Source organism: Erinaceus europaeus, chromosome 19 (assembly GCF_950295315.1).
Source record: "Erinaceus europaeus chromosome 19, mEriEur2.1, whole genome shotgun sequence".
NCBI classification, from domain to species: Eukaryota; Metazoa; Chordata; class Mammalia; order Eulipotyphla; family Erinaceidae; genus Erinaceus; species Erinaceus europaeus.
Genome location: NC_080180.1, coordinates 5,460,726 through 5,474,253, shown reverse-complemented (window position 1 = coordinate 5,474,253; position 13,528 = coordinate 5,460,726).

Sequence of the window (13,528 nt, the reverse complement as noted above, 5' to 3'; positions counted from 1 at the left end):
GCTCTGGTGTATTTTCAGGGAAATATGATCCATCTGTTTCTAATTCATTTATTCCATCTCATCAACTGTTGTTTTGCAAAGCTAAAGCTGTTTTCCCCACAGGTTTTTCTATGTAGCCTTAAGAAGGCTTCTAAACTAGAAATAGGCCTGGGCTCAGTCGTCCATCTCCAACCTGAGTTTTCTGGAAGCCAGTGTTAAGTAGAAAACTAACATCTATTTTTAAAGCTGGCAAGTGCACAGACTCAGCTCATACAGCTGCTGACTTAGAATAAAAACAGCAATTATTTGTTACTGGTTAATTTGTGGATGCAAAAAAAGAGTTTGGTTTTCTCAAGATCCTTGGAAAAGTGTTCAGTTCTTCCTCACAGCTCATAGAACAGCACTGGTTTTCCTTTCATCCCAAGACTGTCTTGTGAGTCTCACTGTGATTATGCAAGACAGCAGGTAATTCTCCATTGTCTACATAAGGGAAATAGACTGGAGAAATGGAGTAACCTTCCCATATCTTATGGGGATGTTGAACCAGGAGAGGACTGAGTACTCTTTCCTCCCAACTCTAAACTCCTGCTTCTTTGGACAATGATGTCTATGCCTCCCCCAAGCTCATGGAGAGGGCACAGCCCCAGGGCAACATGGGAAGCCTAGTGTGTAGATCTCAATATGCTTGTTCTTCAGGGACCTAACCCAGCACCTCTTGCATGCAAGGCATGCACCTTATAGTGCGCGATCCATCTGAACGTCATCATGTCTCCTATTTGTGACAGGGCCAGATAAGGGGTGAGTTTTTTCTCAGGACACATCTGACCTTCATGTGGGGTCAAGTGGCATGACTGTGGGGTGAAAAAAGTATAATTGTCTTTCTTTCCCCCTAGAATGTAAATTCCCATTGCCACTGGAAGACATTAAGGTTCATGCAGAAATGGTGGACATTGCCCCTTGTCCCTGCATCTGCCTTAAGTTCTGTTCCCTGGGCCCAATTCACATAAGATTCCTGGTTTAGAAAAAAAATTTTTTTTTTTGGACAGTGGGGCTCCCAGTAGTGAACACATTACAGTGCTCCATGATCCAGCTTCAAGCCCTTGATCTCAACCTACATGGGGCAAGCTTCACAAGCAGTAAAGTAGTATTGTAGGTGTGTATCTTTTCTTTTTCTTAAGTTAACTTTATTTATTGGATGGAGACAGCCAGAAATCAAGAGGGAAGTGGTGCTAGGGAGAGAGATACCTGCAGCATTGCTTCAACACTTGCATAGCTTTCCTCATGCAGGTTGGGACCAGGGACTTGAACCCAGGTCCTTGTACAATGCAACATGTGTGCTCAACCAGTGCTCCGCCATCTGGCCCTCTCTTCCTTTCTCCCTCTGTGCCTCCCCCTCCCCTCTCAATTTCTCTCTGTCATATCAAGTAAAATGAAAAGGAACAAAAGATGAACATGGTGACTGGGAGTCCATCATGCAGGCACTAAGCCCCAGCAATAACCTTGGTAGAAAAAAATAATAATAAAGGAAGGAAGAAGAGTTTGCATTGTCACTGACATTTTCTGTGATTAAAAAAAAAAAAATCCTGTTTCCTATAAAGAATTGCCCAAATGGGAAAAATGATAAAAAAAAAAATTATCCAAAGGATAGAGAAATGATCATGAAGAAGAGTATCTCAGTTATGTAGTGGTATCTAATAAACTTGAGGGCTTAGGACAATAGCAAGCAAGTAATTTATCAGAATTGTCTGGTTTGGGGACTCAGGAGAGGCACAACAGGGGCTGGAATATCCAAGATGGCCTCTTTACTCACGTAAACATCAGCACTGCTGGGGTGGCTTGAATAGCTTGGGGCTGGCCAAAAATCTTACAAGGGTTATTTATCTAGGGTGGGCTCTTGCTGTTGGCTAGGTTCCTTGACTGTCCTCCTTACAGCCACTTCTTTATTTCCCAAACCACCCCACATCCCCACACAGCTGGTCTTTCTACACAGTGTCTCCAGCAAAGGGGGTATTCTTACTACTTACATAGCACTTGGGATCCAAGACAGAGGAAAAAAAGCAGCTATCAGGTTTTCTCTTTCATTTATTTTTTATTGATCTAATAATGATTGACAAGACATCAGAGGGGTACAATTGCACACAGTTCCCACCACCAGAGTTCCATATCTCATCTCCTTCATTGTAAGCTTTCTTACTCTTGATCCCTCTGGAAATATGGACCCAGCATCACTATGGGGTGCAGAAGGTGGGGGTTCTTTTATAATTGCTTCTCTGCAGGACTGGGGCTTTGACAGGTCAATCCATACCTCCAGCCTGTTGCTATCTTTCCCTAGTGGGGTAGGGCTCTGGAGAGGTGAGGTTCCAGGACACAGAGATGAAGTTGTCTTCACAGGGAAGTTGGTGTCATGGTAGCATCTGCAACTTGGTAGCTGAAAAGCATTAAGATATAAATCAGAATAAATTGTTTAATGATCAGAAGCCTAAAGGTAAGATTATAGCAGGTGATATTTTGGGGTCTCCACTTTGGAAAAAGGTAGGAAGTCTAATTTAAGTATATTCCAAGGAGCCTATGCCTTTTACTAATTTTTGCCTGAGCCCAACAGCTAACATGCAAGTGGGCTTAAGGTATTGTCTGGAGAGATGGTGTCAGAGTTGGAAATGGTACTAGAAAGCTGGTTCAGGGCAAAGAGTAGCTCCCAAATATGGGAAAAGTATATAAATATTGTTAACTATAGACTCCGTCAATCTGATCTGCAGCTCATGTCTATTCATATTCAGCACAGGAGCCTGTGTAACTTCTGCATCCCTGTGGGTCTGAGCTCACATTCCCTAGCTAGGAATGAGCATCATCATGTCTCCTATTTGTGACAGGGCCAGATAAGGGATGAGTCTTTTGTCAGGACACATCTGACCTTCTTGTGGGGTCAAGCGGCATGACTGTGAGATAAAAAAGTATAAGTGTCTTTCTTTCCCCCTAGAATGTAAATTCCTGTTGCCACTGGAAGACATTAAGGTTTATGCAGAAATGGTGGACATTCTAGGCTGCAATCATTTCAGGACTTCCTTGAGTGGCAGAGTATGTTGAGCCAGCCTCCCTTTGGAGAGTGGAGCAATCCCTACCATTGTTCCACATTGAAGTCAAGGTCCTGTAGAGCCCACAAGAAGGTCCATGATGCTGTTCCTGATGTAGATGACTAGCTGTGGTGGAGAGAGGGATCTTTCAAAGTCCTAGGCCCATCATATCTATGTGGGAATTCCAGGATTCCCTAGCTATGGCCTGGGGTGATGGGGTGGCCTGGTAGTGACCAAAAGAGCCATCACTGAAGTATGCTGGTCTCTTGCCATTATCCAGCTCTTGTAGTCCTTACTTTATCTGACATGGTTGGACTTTGAGTGATTAAAGGAAGTGAAATAGAAAGTAGGTGAGGAGGGTATCTAGGTCTAAGTAGAAACTATTTGATTAAGTTCTTCATGGTGTCATTTTTAGGTCTTTCTACTTGCTTGCTGAACTTATTGAGTGTAAATTATCATGCACTTTTACTTTAAGGTATGTAATTTATGGATACATGTGCTCTATTTCATATTTCTAGTCTATATCTAGGTTCTATAATTTTGTTTGGAAGTGCACCACTCGAGATGGAATTAAGGAGTTCTATGAACTGGGGAAGGTCTTGCCAGAGTACCGGAGCTGAAGGGCTGTTATTCCACCATCAGAAGTGAAACATGTTGAAAGGGTACTGGTTGTATTGGTTTGGCTGAGATCAGCAGATGCAGTAGCAAATGATATGGATCAAGAGAAGCATGAAGGAAAATGAGCCAAGCCCCAGAAATTCCAGGACTGAGAGAAATGTGGGTTTTATAGAGAATGGGGAAGTCTAAGAAGGGAGTAGATAGTTTAGAATTCTTAGAGTTTAAGAAGACAATATATAATTATTATTATAACCAAGTTATTAGGGAATTTGGTTTCCTTTGACAATCCTATGGATAGGATTCACTATACCATACAAGACCTTACCATGATTTATGTCATTTAATGCTATTTACAAATAATTATATCTTATATACTGGCAAGACCAGGTTTTTCTCCTTTTTAGCCAGAAGTGTATCAGTTAGTTCTGCCTTACCCTTAAAGTAGTGTCAAAATCCCTACAAAACTTTTTTTTTCTGATATAATAGTCAAATAAAGGTTAGAGATTCTGATCATCACCATCACCATTCTAATCAACCTTGTATTAAAGAATTAGAAGGCTACATTGAAATTCTCCAGAAAGTTCTCAGAGGCTCTGAGACTCTAGCATGACAGCAAGCTGACAATAATGTAAGTGAAAGATTCACATGACCTTCATTACTCAGGAAACTGAGGTGTACCACCACTCATTTATGGAGACCTGGCTTCAGGCTGATGTGTTTCCCTTCTTTGACCTTTAATAATGTGCAAGACTGGGTTGTTGACCCTGGACCGATCCCCTCACTGTGCCCAGCTCTTTGTTATGGGTTCTTGTCCTTCTCTGTAGAAATGGAGTGTGTGTTTGCAGCCCTTGACTTTGGGTTCAGCCAAATGACTTGACTTGGTCAATGAAATATGGTTAGAAGACACAGTTGCCAGTTTTGAGAATAGGCCTTCTGAGACCCTATGTGCATGCACTGGTCCCTCTCTGTCTCTGCCATTGTCATGAGACAAATATGTCCTCACAAGTCCACCAGTCTGAAGTTGATGAGAAACATGTGCAGTAGACCAGATCCAACCTGCACCTTGGAGCAGTGCCTTCTGGAAGCCAGCTTAGATCCAGGGACCCCCAGCTGATCAGCAGATGTGTGTGTGAGCTGGGGTGATCATTGTTTAAAAACACTGAGTTTAGGGGGGTTATTAGGCAGCATTATTTTGACAATAGTTGGCTGATGCACATGACAAAAGTAAATCACCATGGCAACCTTTTCCATGGCTTTGAAGTTTGGGAATTGTGGGTTCAAATCCCGCCATGCCACCAGTGCTGAGATATCTGCTGGACCGAATGTTGTCCGAATTCTGTCAGACTAAATGCATTCCCAGCTTTATGGTATATTTGAAAGAGTACAAATTACAGGCCAAGAGGATGAAAATAACTCAGAATGGATGTGCTGATACAAACCCTTGTATGGTGGAAACTAGCTGAAAAGTCTTTGTAAAAGCAGCAAAGCTGGACCCTGGCTCTTGCCAATTTCTAATATGTGACTTGGAACAGCTTTGGAAACCAAGAGATAGAAATAAGAATGGTGCATTATAGAAACAATGCTGGTTGCCTCAGGGCCAAGGACAGCCTTGCTTATGAAGTTTGCTCAGTGTCAATGTTAGGTTGACAGATGCTGGTGCCAAGGACAGGGACATAAGGCTGCTATGGGGTATATAGACATATGAACACCCTGAGCCAAGAACCTCCCTTCCCTTCAAATAGTGTGGGAATGAAGAAAGCATACTACATTGCACACTGTAACTATCTTGTTGAATGTATTTAGGATCATGTGTGGTCATAGGTACCATCTTGTACCAACTAATCTAGGTACCAACTTAGTCACACATCAGCTGCTATTTTATACCAGTCCTAGAAAAGCATCAGTATCTACATAAAGAACAAAGCCAAACATGGGCTGAGAGACCTGGCAGTGGAACACTCAGCTGAGTGCACATATTCCCATGCACAAGGACTCAGGTTCAATGCCCTCCCCCCCCCCCCGCCCCAGTTTCCACCCGCAAGTGACGGTGGGTGGGTGAGGGGAGTTTCAGATCATGGCTGCAGATGTCTCCCTTTCTCAGCCTCTCTGTCTCTCCTTCTCTCTCAGCGTCTCTCTGTCCTATCAAATAAAAGACACAAAAAAAAGACTCAAGTGTTTATTTATTAGGTTCGACACAGGAGCCGTGAAAAGAGTTCACATTTTGATTTAAACTTTTGCACTCAGAACAGTTAACATTCAGACAATTGATGGGAAAATTACAGCTTCTTCAGGACATGATCACTTTACAAAACTCGATCTCTGTTCAGATTTAAAATATTTTGTGTTGGTGGAGCAGCATTAAATATATTGTCTGCAGTATCTCACCCTTACTCTATAGGTTATGTCAACATGAAATTCCTGAAAGTAATGTCAATGAAACATGAAATTAATTTTGTGTGGCTTACTAGCTTTTGCCAAAACAGCAGTCATGTCTTTAAAGTGGTTACTTAAAATGCAGCTATGTTCTGTCTATGGAAAGTTTAATTTTTCTCTGAGGACTTAGTTCTTTTATTGTTCCTCCTCACACAACCGGAGGATATCAAAACCCACATGCCTCCGTGGCATTTTGTGCCCAAGAGATCTGTGAGTTGGTTCCCAAGTGGAAACCCACAGTAAATTTTAACATTTATCTGCTGGCCTTGGCTGTATAACTGGCAACTTAATGCTTTTTATGAAGAGAGAAAGAAGGTCAAAAGATGCAGTCATAAATCAAAGAGGGTGAGAGTGAAGAGGAGATTATGGGAATGCTTTTAGAGGAGACAGTGAGCCTACTGGAACTCCACTGGCTCCAGGGCTTCCTGTGGAGACAAACTATTGAAGCCCAAGTCTTTCCTCAGTGCAGCCACAGATGACCAAGGGACCAAAGAGGGACATTGGCATCCCCCTCCCACAAGGCATTAGGCAGTTGGTTGGGGGAAAGATAGATACAATGCCAACTGCAGCAAGGTTGATAGAACATTCCAAAGAAAACCAATTAATATCCTTGAGGAAACATAATAAAAAACCAAAATAGAGGTTGCTGTTTAGGGTACTTCATCCAATCAAGAAGAAATAGTATAATTTGATTAAGACTAACGCCCCATTCACAATGTTTTCTTAAAAGTTCAATGAATGGCTTCACAGTAGGACCAAGGGTTGATGTGGAAACCAGAAAGAAGAGTCTTCCAAGAAACCCTGCCACAGAAGATGCACACTGTCACCACTATGGGCTTGACAGAAGCCCATTCATGAGGGTGACGAGCACACATTAGAACACAGGATGAATTGGTCATTGTGCTAGCCTTGCTTAGTCATGGTTTTATTTATTTTTCATAGTGTCCCTGTTGCAAGGACAGTCCTCACTAAGAAACTTTCTCTGGGGGGTTTTCTTCTAAGAGTAGAGATGAGACTAATGCCCTACTTGTTTCACATCCACGAATAGGTTGTATTTATAGTCAGATCATAAATTCAAAGGTGACTGCAGATAAGTTAAACTATGGAAATGAAGAAGGAGGGGGCCAGGAGGTAGCACACCCAGTTAAGTGCACATATTATCAGGCACAAGGACGCAGCTTCGAGCCCTTGCTCCCTACCTGCTTCTCTCCTTCTCTCTGTCTCCCCATCACCTCTCAATTTCTGTCCTAATCTAATTAAAATTAGGGGGGGGGAGAAAAAATGGACATCAGGACAGTGACTTCATAGTACCAGCACCAAGCCCCAGCTAATAACCCTGGTAGCAATAAGAAAAGGAAGAAAGAAAGAAAGAAAGAAAGAAAGAAAGAAAGAAAGAAAGAAAGAGAAGAAAGAAGAGAAAGGAAGAAAAGACAGAAAAAAGAGGCAGAAGACAGAATGAATGAATGAGCACACCAAGAAATTACTTTAGGGAGCCTGTAAAAATATATATGCAAAAATAAAGAAAAGAAAATCATATACATACATGATATCTCTGTGTGTGTGTATCTATGATGTGTGTGTATGTATCTATGATTTTATTTACTTCTTTTTCATGATAAAGTGAGAGAAAGAAGAAGAGATAAAGCCAGGAATTGAGCTTAAAAGCTCTGGAACTTCAGACATGAGAGTTTGTCACATTACTTCAGCACTATTTCTCTGATTTAAAACAAATGTATTAGTAATTAGGAAAATCAAAGAAGGAAAGATTTAGTTGATTGGTTAATAGATGCATGTGATGTATTAATGAAAATGGTGTTACAATTCTAGTAGTTTCCAGGTACTCAAGATAGTGAGAGGAAGAAAATAACAAGCTACAGAAGATGCCAGTGCTGACAGAGGATGTATTGGCACCAGCAGTCCACGTGGGCTGTAATATGGACTGGAGTTTTTTTAATGTGGATTATTTCCACAAGAATTGTACCACAATTCAAGGTTGATTCACCTCATGAGGCTGTACATACTCTATCAGAAGAGGACTTTTGAAATATTCATATTGTTCTGAACAATATCAGACAGAAGGAAGGAAACTTGAAGGGGCTGAGAGTTGATTCACCCAGTAAAGCATGCACCTTACCATGCTCATGGCACTGAGTTTGAATTCTGGCACCACATAGGAATGTTGTGGGCATCACTGAGTGCCCTCCAGTGCAGGTGGAGTGGTGCTGTGCTTCCCTTTCACTTATTTCTCCCACCCTAACATAAAAGACAGGGAAAAATGATCCAGGAAAATTGTTCAGTATTGTATCCCTAATATTCAAGATCCCACTGCTGCATTAAAAGGAGAGAAAAAAAAAAAAAACGAAAGTGTTTATGAGGACAAAGCTGGCAATTCTTTTAGCATGTACTCAAGGAGTAAGGCTACCTGGAGACATAAAGAGAAAGGGATGCTGTGGAATTTAAGAATCAGAATGTAGGAGGAAGAGGTTGAGACTGAAAGATTATTGTTAGATGGAAAGAAAGCCTGTCACCAGCAATATATCAATGAAGAAGAATTGGCAATGGGAGAGAGGGGGCATACTTAAGAGGCTTTTTTTCAGGAAGAAAAAAAAAACATCTACAAAAGACTGACTGGATTGAGATCATGAAGAAGAATCTGGAAGAACAATCAGTTCAAATGGTTGGAGTTGGTGTGTATAAAAGAAAGACACCAACAACTAGAGATTTGTTCCTGCCATTCCTGCCAAAGGAAATATTGAGCAAAATTTGAGCTGGTCTGAATGGAGTAGTAAGGACACATATGGAACAGAACATCATGCACAGAAATCCTTTTTAAAAATATTTTTATTTGTTATTAATGGTTTATTACACGCTACCAAAGTTCCATATCCCCACCCTCCAACCTCCAGAGATCACCACCGGAGTTCTCACAAGTCTTACAAACAATTGACAGCATCCTTTAACAGAGTCACCTAATGTCCAGGCATAGAGCACAGGATGTCTGGGATAAAGATACCAGCTCTAAAAGAAAAATCTCTAGATTAAGATGGATTTTCATCATCCCTAACACTATATGCCATCAACAAAAGAATTTTCTCTCTGTCTGGGAATCCTGAGATTTGTAACTCTGCAAATTACTAAGCAGATGGACTCCTTCATCACCATCCCGTATCCCTCTCTAACGTACCCTGTTAATGTTGATACCCCAGCAGCTTCCTGTCTACCAAGAACCTCCCTTTTTCAGAACCTCCATTGCCTTCTCATTTCAAATCATTTTTGTCTGAGTTTGTTTTGTCAGTGTTCCTCTACTCACTAAAACTGATGCTCACTGCTTGGCCCAACAGAAAAGGTCCAGTGTTGGTGGTGCTGAGTTCTGTCACTTCAGGTGTATTCTCTAACCCCCGTGGGAAGTTGATACCTCCTTCTCTTTCTTACCCACAACTCTGATTTAATTCAACCCAGGAATGGGATTCAAGCAGTGACACACACCAGGGCAAGATACCTCATTGGACAGTATAAGTTGATAAGAACCAAATACTGATAGGCAGTCATGTGACAGAAGCCAAGATGACAGAGACTATGTGACAGAAACGAATATGGAAGAGACCACACTAAATTCTTCAACAAGCAAGCAAAATGGCAGACACCGCAGTCAGCTAAATTCCTACTTGTGACCCAAGCAATGACCTCACGCCTTTCTCAGTGAGAATTGTAAAGACTGAGTCTCCCCACATAAACATGAATAGACCAATCACAAACATTAGGGGAGAAGAGTTGGTGCTGAGGAGTCAGCACAGTGGTGATACAAAAGACTTTCAGGCCTGTGGCTCTGAGGTCCCAGATTCAATCCCCAGCACTATCTTGTGCCAAAATGGATCAGTGCTCTGGTCTGTCTCTTATATTCTCTGTATCTCTCTTTTATTAATAAATAAAATATTTTAAAAAATAACAGTGGGTGTGGAACTACAAAATTCTGTATAAACCAGGAAGCTCTGAATCTCCAGTATTCTTTTTTTTTTTTTTTTTTTATTTATTGGGGGATTAATGGTTTACAACTGAAAGTAAACTACAGTAGTTTGTACATGCATAATATTTCTCAGTTTTCCACATAACAATTCAACCACCACTAGGTCCTCCTCTGCCATCATGTTTCAGGACCTAAGCCCCCACTACCACCACCACTCCCCACAGTCTTTTACTTTGGTGTAAAAGTAAACCTAGTCCAACTCTAGTCCAAGTTCTGCTTTGTGTTTTCCCTTCTGATCTTATTTTTCAACTTTTGCCTTTAAGTGAGATTACCCCATATTCATCCCTTTGTTTCTGACTTATCTCACTTAACTTGATTCCTTCAAACTCCATTCAAAACAAGGTAAAGAAGGTGAATTTACCCTTTTTAATAGCTGAGTAGTATTCCATTGTGTATATATATAACACAGCTTACTCAGCCACTCATCTGTTGTTGGACACCTGGGTTGCTTCCAGGTTTTGGCTATTACAAATTGTGCTGCTATGAACATAGGTATACCCAAGTATTTTAGATGGTTATGTTTGACTCCTTAGGCTATATCCCCAGGAGAGGAATTGCAGGGTCATAGGGTAAGTCCACTTCTAGTCTTCTGAGAGTTCTCCAGACTGCTCTCCACAGACATTAGACCAATTGATGTTTCCACCAGCAGTGCAGGAAGGTTCCTTTGTCCCCACAACCTCTCCAGCATTTGCTGCTGTTACCTTTTCTGATGTATGACATTCTCACAGGAGTGGAGTGGTATCTCATTGTGTCTTTATTTGCATTTCTCTGATAATCAATGACTTGGAGCATTTTTTCTTATGTTTGTTGGTCTTTTGAATTTCTTTTGTTGTGAATATTATGTTTATATCCTCACCCCATTTGGGGATGGGGTCATTAGTTTTCCTGTTGCTGAGTTTGGTGAGCTCTTCATATATTTGGGTATCCTCTTGTCTGATGTACGGCATGCAAAAAAAATTTTCCCATTCTGTAAAGGGTCTCTTTGTTTGGGTAGTGGTATCTTTTTCTGTGCAGAAGCTTTTGAATTTGATGGTTAATTTTTTATTTAGTCTTATTTGTAATTGGATTCATATCATTGAAGGTGCCTTTAAGATTTATACAGAAAAGAGTTCTTCCAATATTTTCCTCTAAGTATTTTGATAGTTTCTGGTCTAACATCCAAGTCCTGGATCCATCTGGAATTTACTTTTGTATTTGGTGAAATATAGTGTTTCAGTATCATTCTTCTGCATGTTTCAACCCAATTTCTCCAACACCATTTGTTGAAGAGACTCCCCTTGCCCCATTTAATAGTCTGGGCAACCTTTTCCAGAGATTAGATGTCTGTAGGTGTTGAACCTCTAGCATTCTTTTCCCTTTAGAAACTGCCTCCCTGTAGTTGTAATACATCTTCTTTTAAGGTTCTGAATTTTACTTTATTTACTGTACTTCTTACACTTGGTTAAATCCTAGCACAAGTAAAAACTTGGAAAACCCAAAATGAAGCCATTCATTCCTAGGGAACAATAGCACTGTTTCAGTACTTCCTTGCCTGGGAACTTCTTAGCACTTCTTTTTGCCTTAGTTCTCTTTTTCACATATTCCGCATTGGTACCCTATTGCTCTTCTTCCTCATAAGACAAATGCAATCCCAGCCATCCTGTGGGGAGCCAGACTGCAAAGGAGATCAGACAGAAGGAGGTTAGAAGGCTAGCTGAAGACAAGTGACTCCCTTCCCGTCACAGTTTGATAGTGATTCTCCTGTCTTTTGTCTCTTTTTTCACTGTCAAAAAATTTTTTTAGACCTTGAGGTTCCAGACCAAAGAAAGAGCTTTGTGAAATTATTTGAAATATGTTTTGAACCTAAGGAATTATAAGCAGAAGGAGTTTCCCACTTACCAAGGGCTCGAGAACATTGACCTGAATCAAGACCTGAATCAAGACCTACACCATGCCTCGGCCTCGCGTGAGCTTAATGTGCAGCTTGGCGATACGAGAATCCGGCATGAAGCCCAGCCAGTCTATCTCGGTGTTACTCTCAATCGCACCCTGTCATTTCACGAACATCTCATAAAAACTGCAGCAAAGGTGGGCGCGAGGAATAACATCATTGCAAGACTGGCCAGCTCCTCATGGGGCGCGAGCGCTTCCACACTACGATCATCATCTCTGGCATTATGCTATTCCACTGCAGAATACTGTGCCCCAGTATGGTTCTGTAGCCCCCATGTCCACTTGGTCGATTCCAAATTATATTCCTCCATGAGGATCATTTCTGGAACCATCCGTTCCACCCCGGTTCCATGGCTGCCAGTTCTTAGCAACATCGCCCCGTCAGATATTCGTCGGGATACGGCATCATCTAAGTTCATTTCCCATGTCTACGTTCGACCGGACCTGCCAATGCACGCGGATATCTTCGCCCACCCTGTCCAACGCTTGATGTCTCATCACCCAATCTGGTCCCCTATGCTTACACTGAACTTCTCTGTTCCAGACTCTTGGAAACAGAGTTGGCAGTCAGCTGAGGTCAAGAACAAATACCTCATCACAGACCCCTGCAAGCGTCAACCCGGCTTTGACCTAGCACATTATGATTGGGCCCTCCTCAATCGGTATCGAACAGGCCATGGCCGGTGCACTGCTATGTTCCATCGCTGGGGAGCCAGAGACGACCCGAACTGCTCCTGCGGCTACAGACAGACTATGACCCACATAGTCAACGACTGCCACCTCTCCAGATTCAAAGGAGGTCTCGAAACTTTACATCAGGCTCAGCCTGACGCTGTTGACTGGCTACGGAAGAAGGGCAAACGCTAGAAGAAGAAGAAGACCCTAGTGAGGACCTGGAGACCACATCCTAGAGCAATAACCACTGCTGGAGTTCCGATCTGCAGTTGATACAGCATCTGAATATCCAGGGTCCCAGCCATCTCCTGCCTTCTTTTGGGAGCAACACTAATATGCCATCTGTCTCTGCCAGGATAGCATTTTAACTGGGAAATATTCACATTACCCACACCAACAAGTAAATGAATCTGTACGTAAAATCATGTGCCTGTTTCTGGCCTTCACAGAGGTCTTTTCATTTTAATTGCTCCTCTCCACTAAATAAAATGAAACAAAACAAAACCCACAAAGTAATGATTTCAGGTTACTAGGATTGAGAATTGGGATCAAGAAAGGCTTTAAAAAAAAACCCAAATTACATCAGTTAGTGCCTCTTACTTTATCTATGAGGGGGGGTATCCTGGATGGACATAATGTGAGGATGACATCACTCTACGTTTCCCCCCAAACTCTATAATCTCAGGCTTAGAGATGGCAACTCCACTTCTGGGAGCAAACACCTCCGTGAAAATGGGATGGATTAGCAATCCTTGCTAAATGAACTGAGCAAGGGGGGGGCTGGTTTAACTTCCTC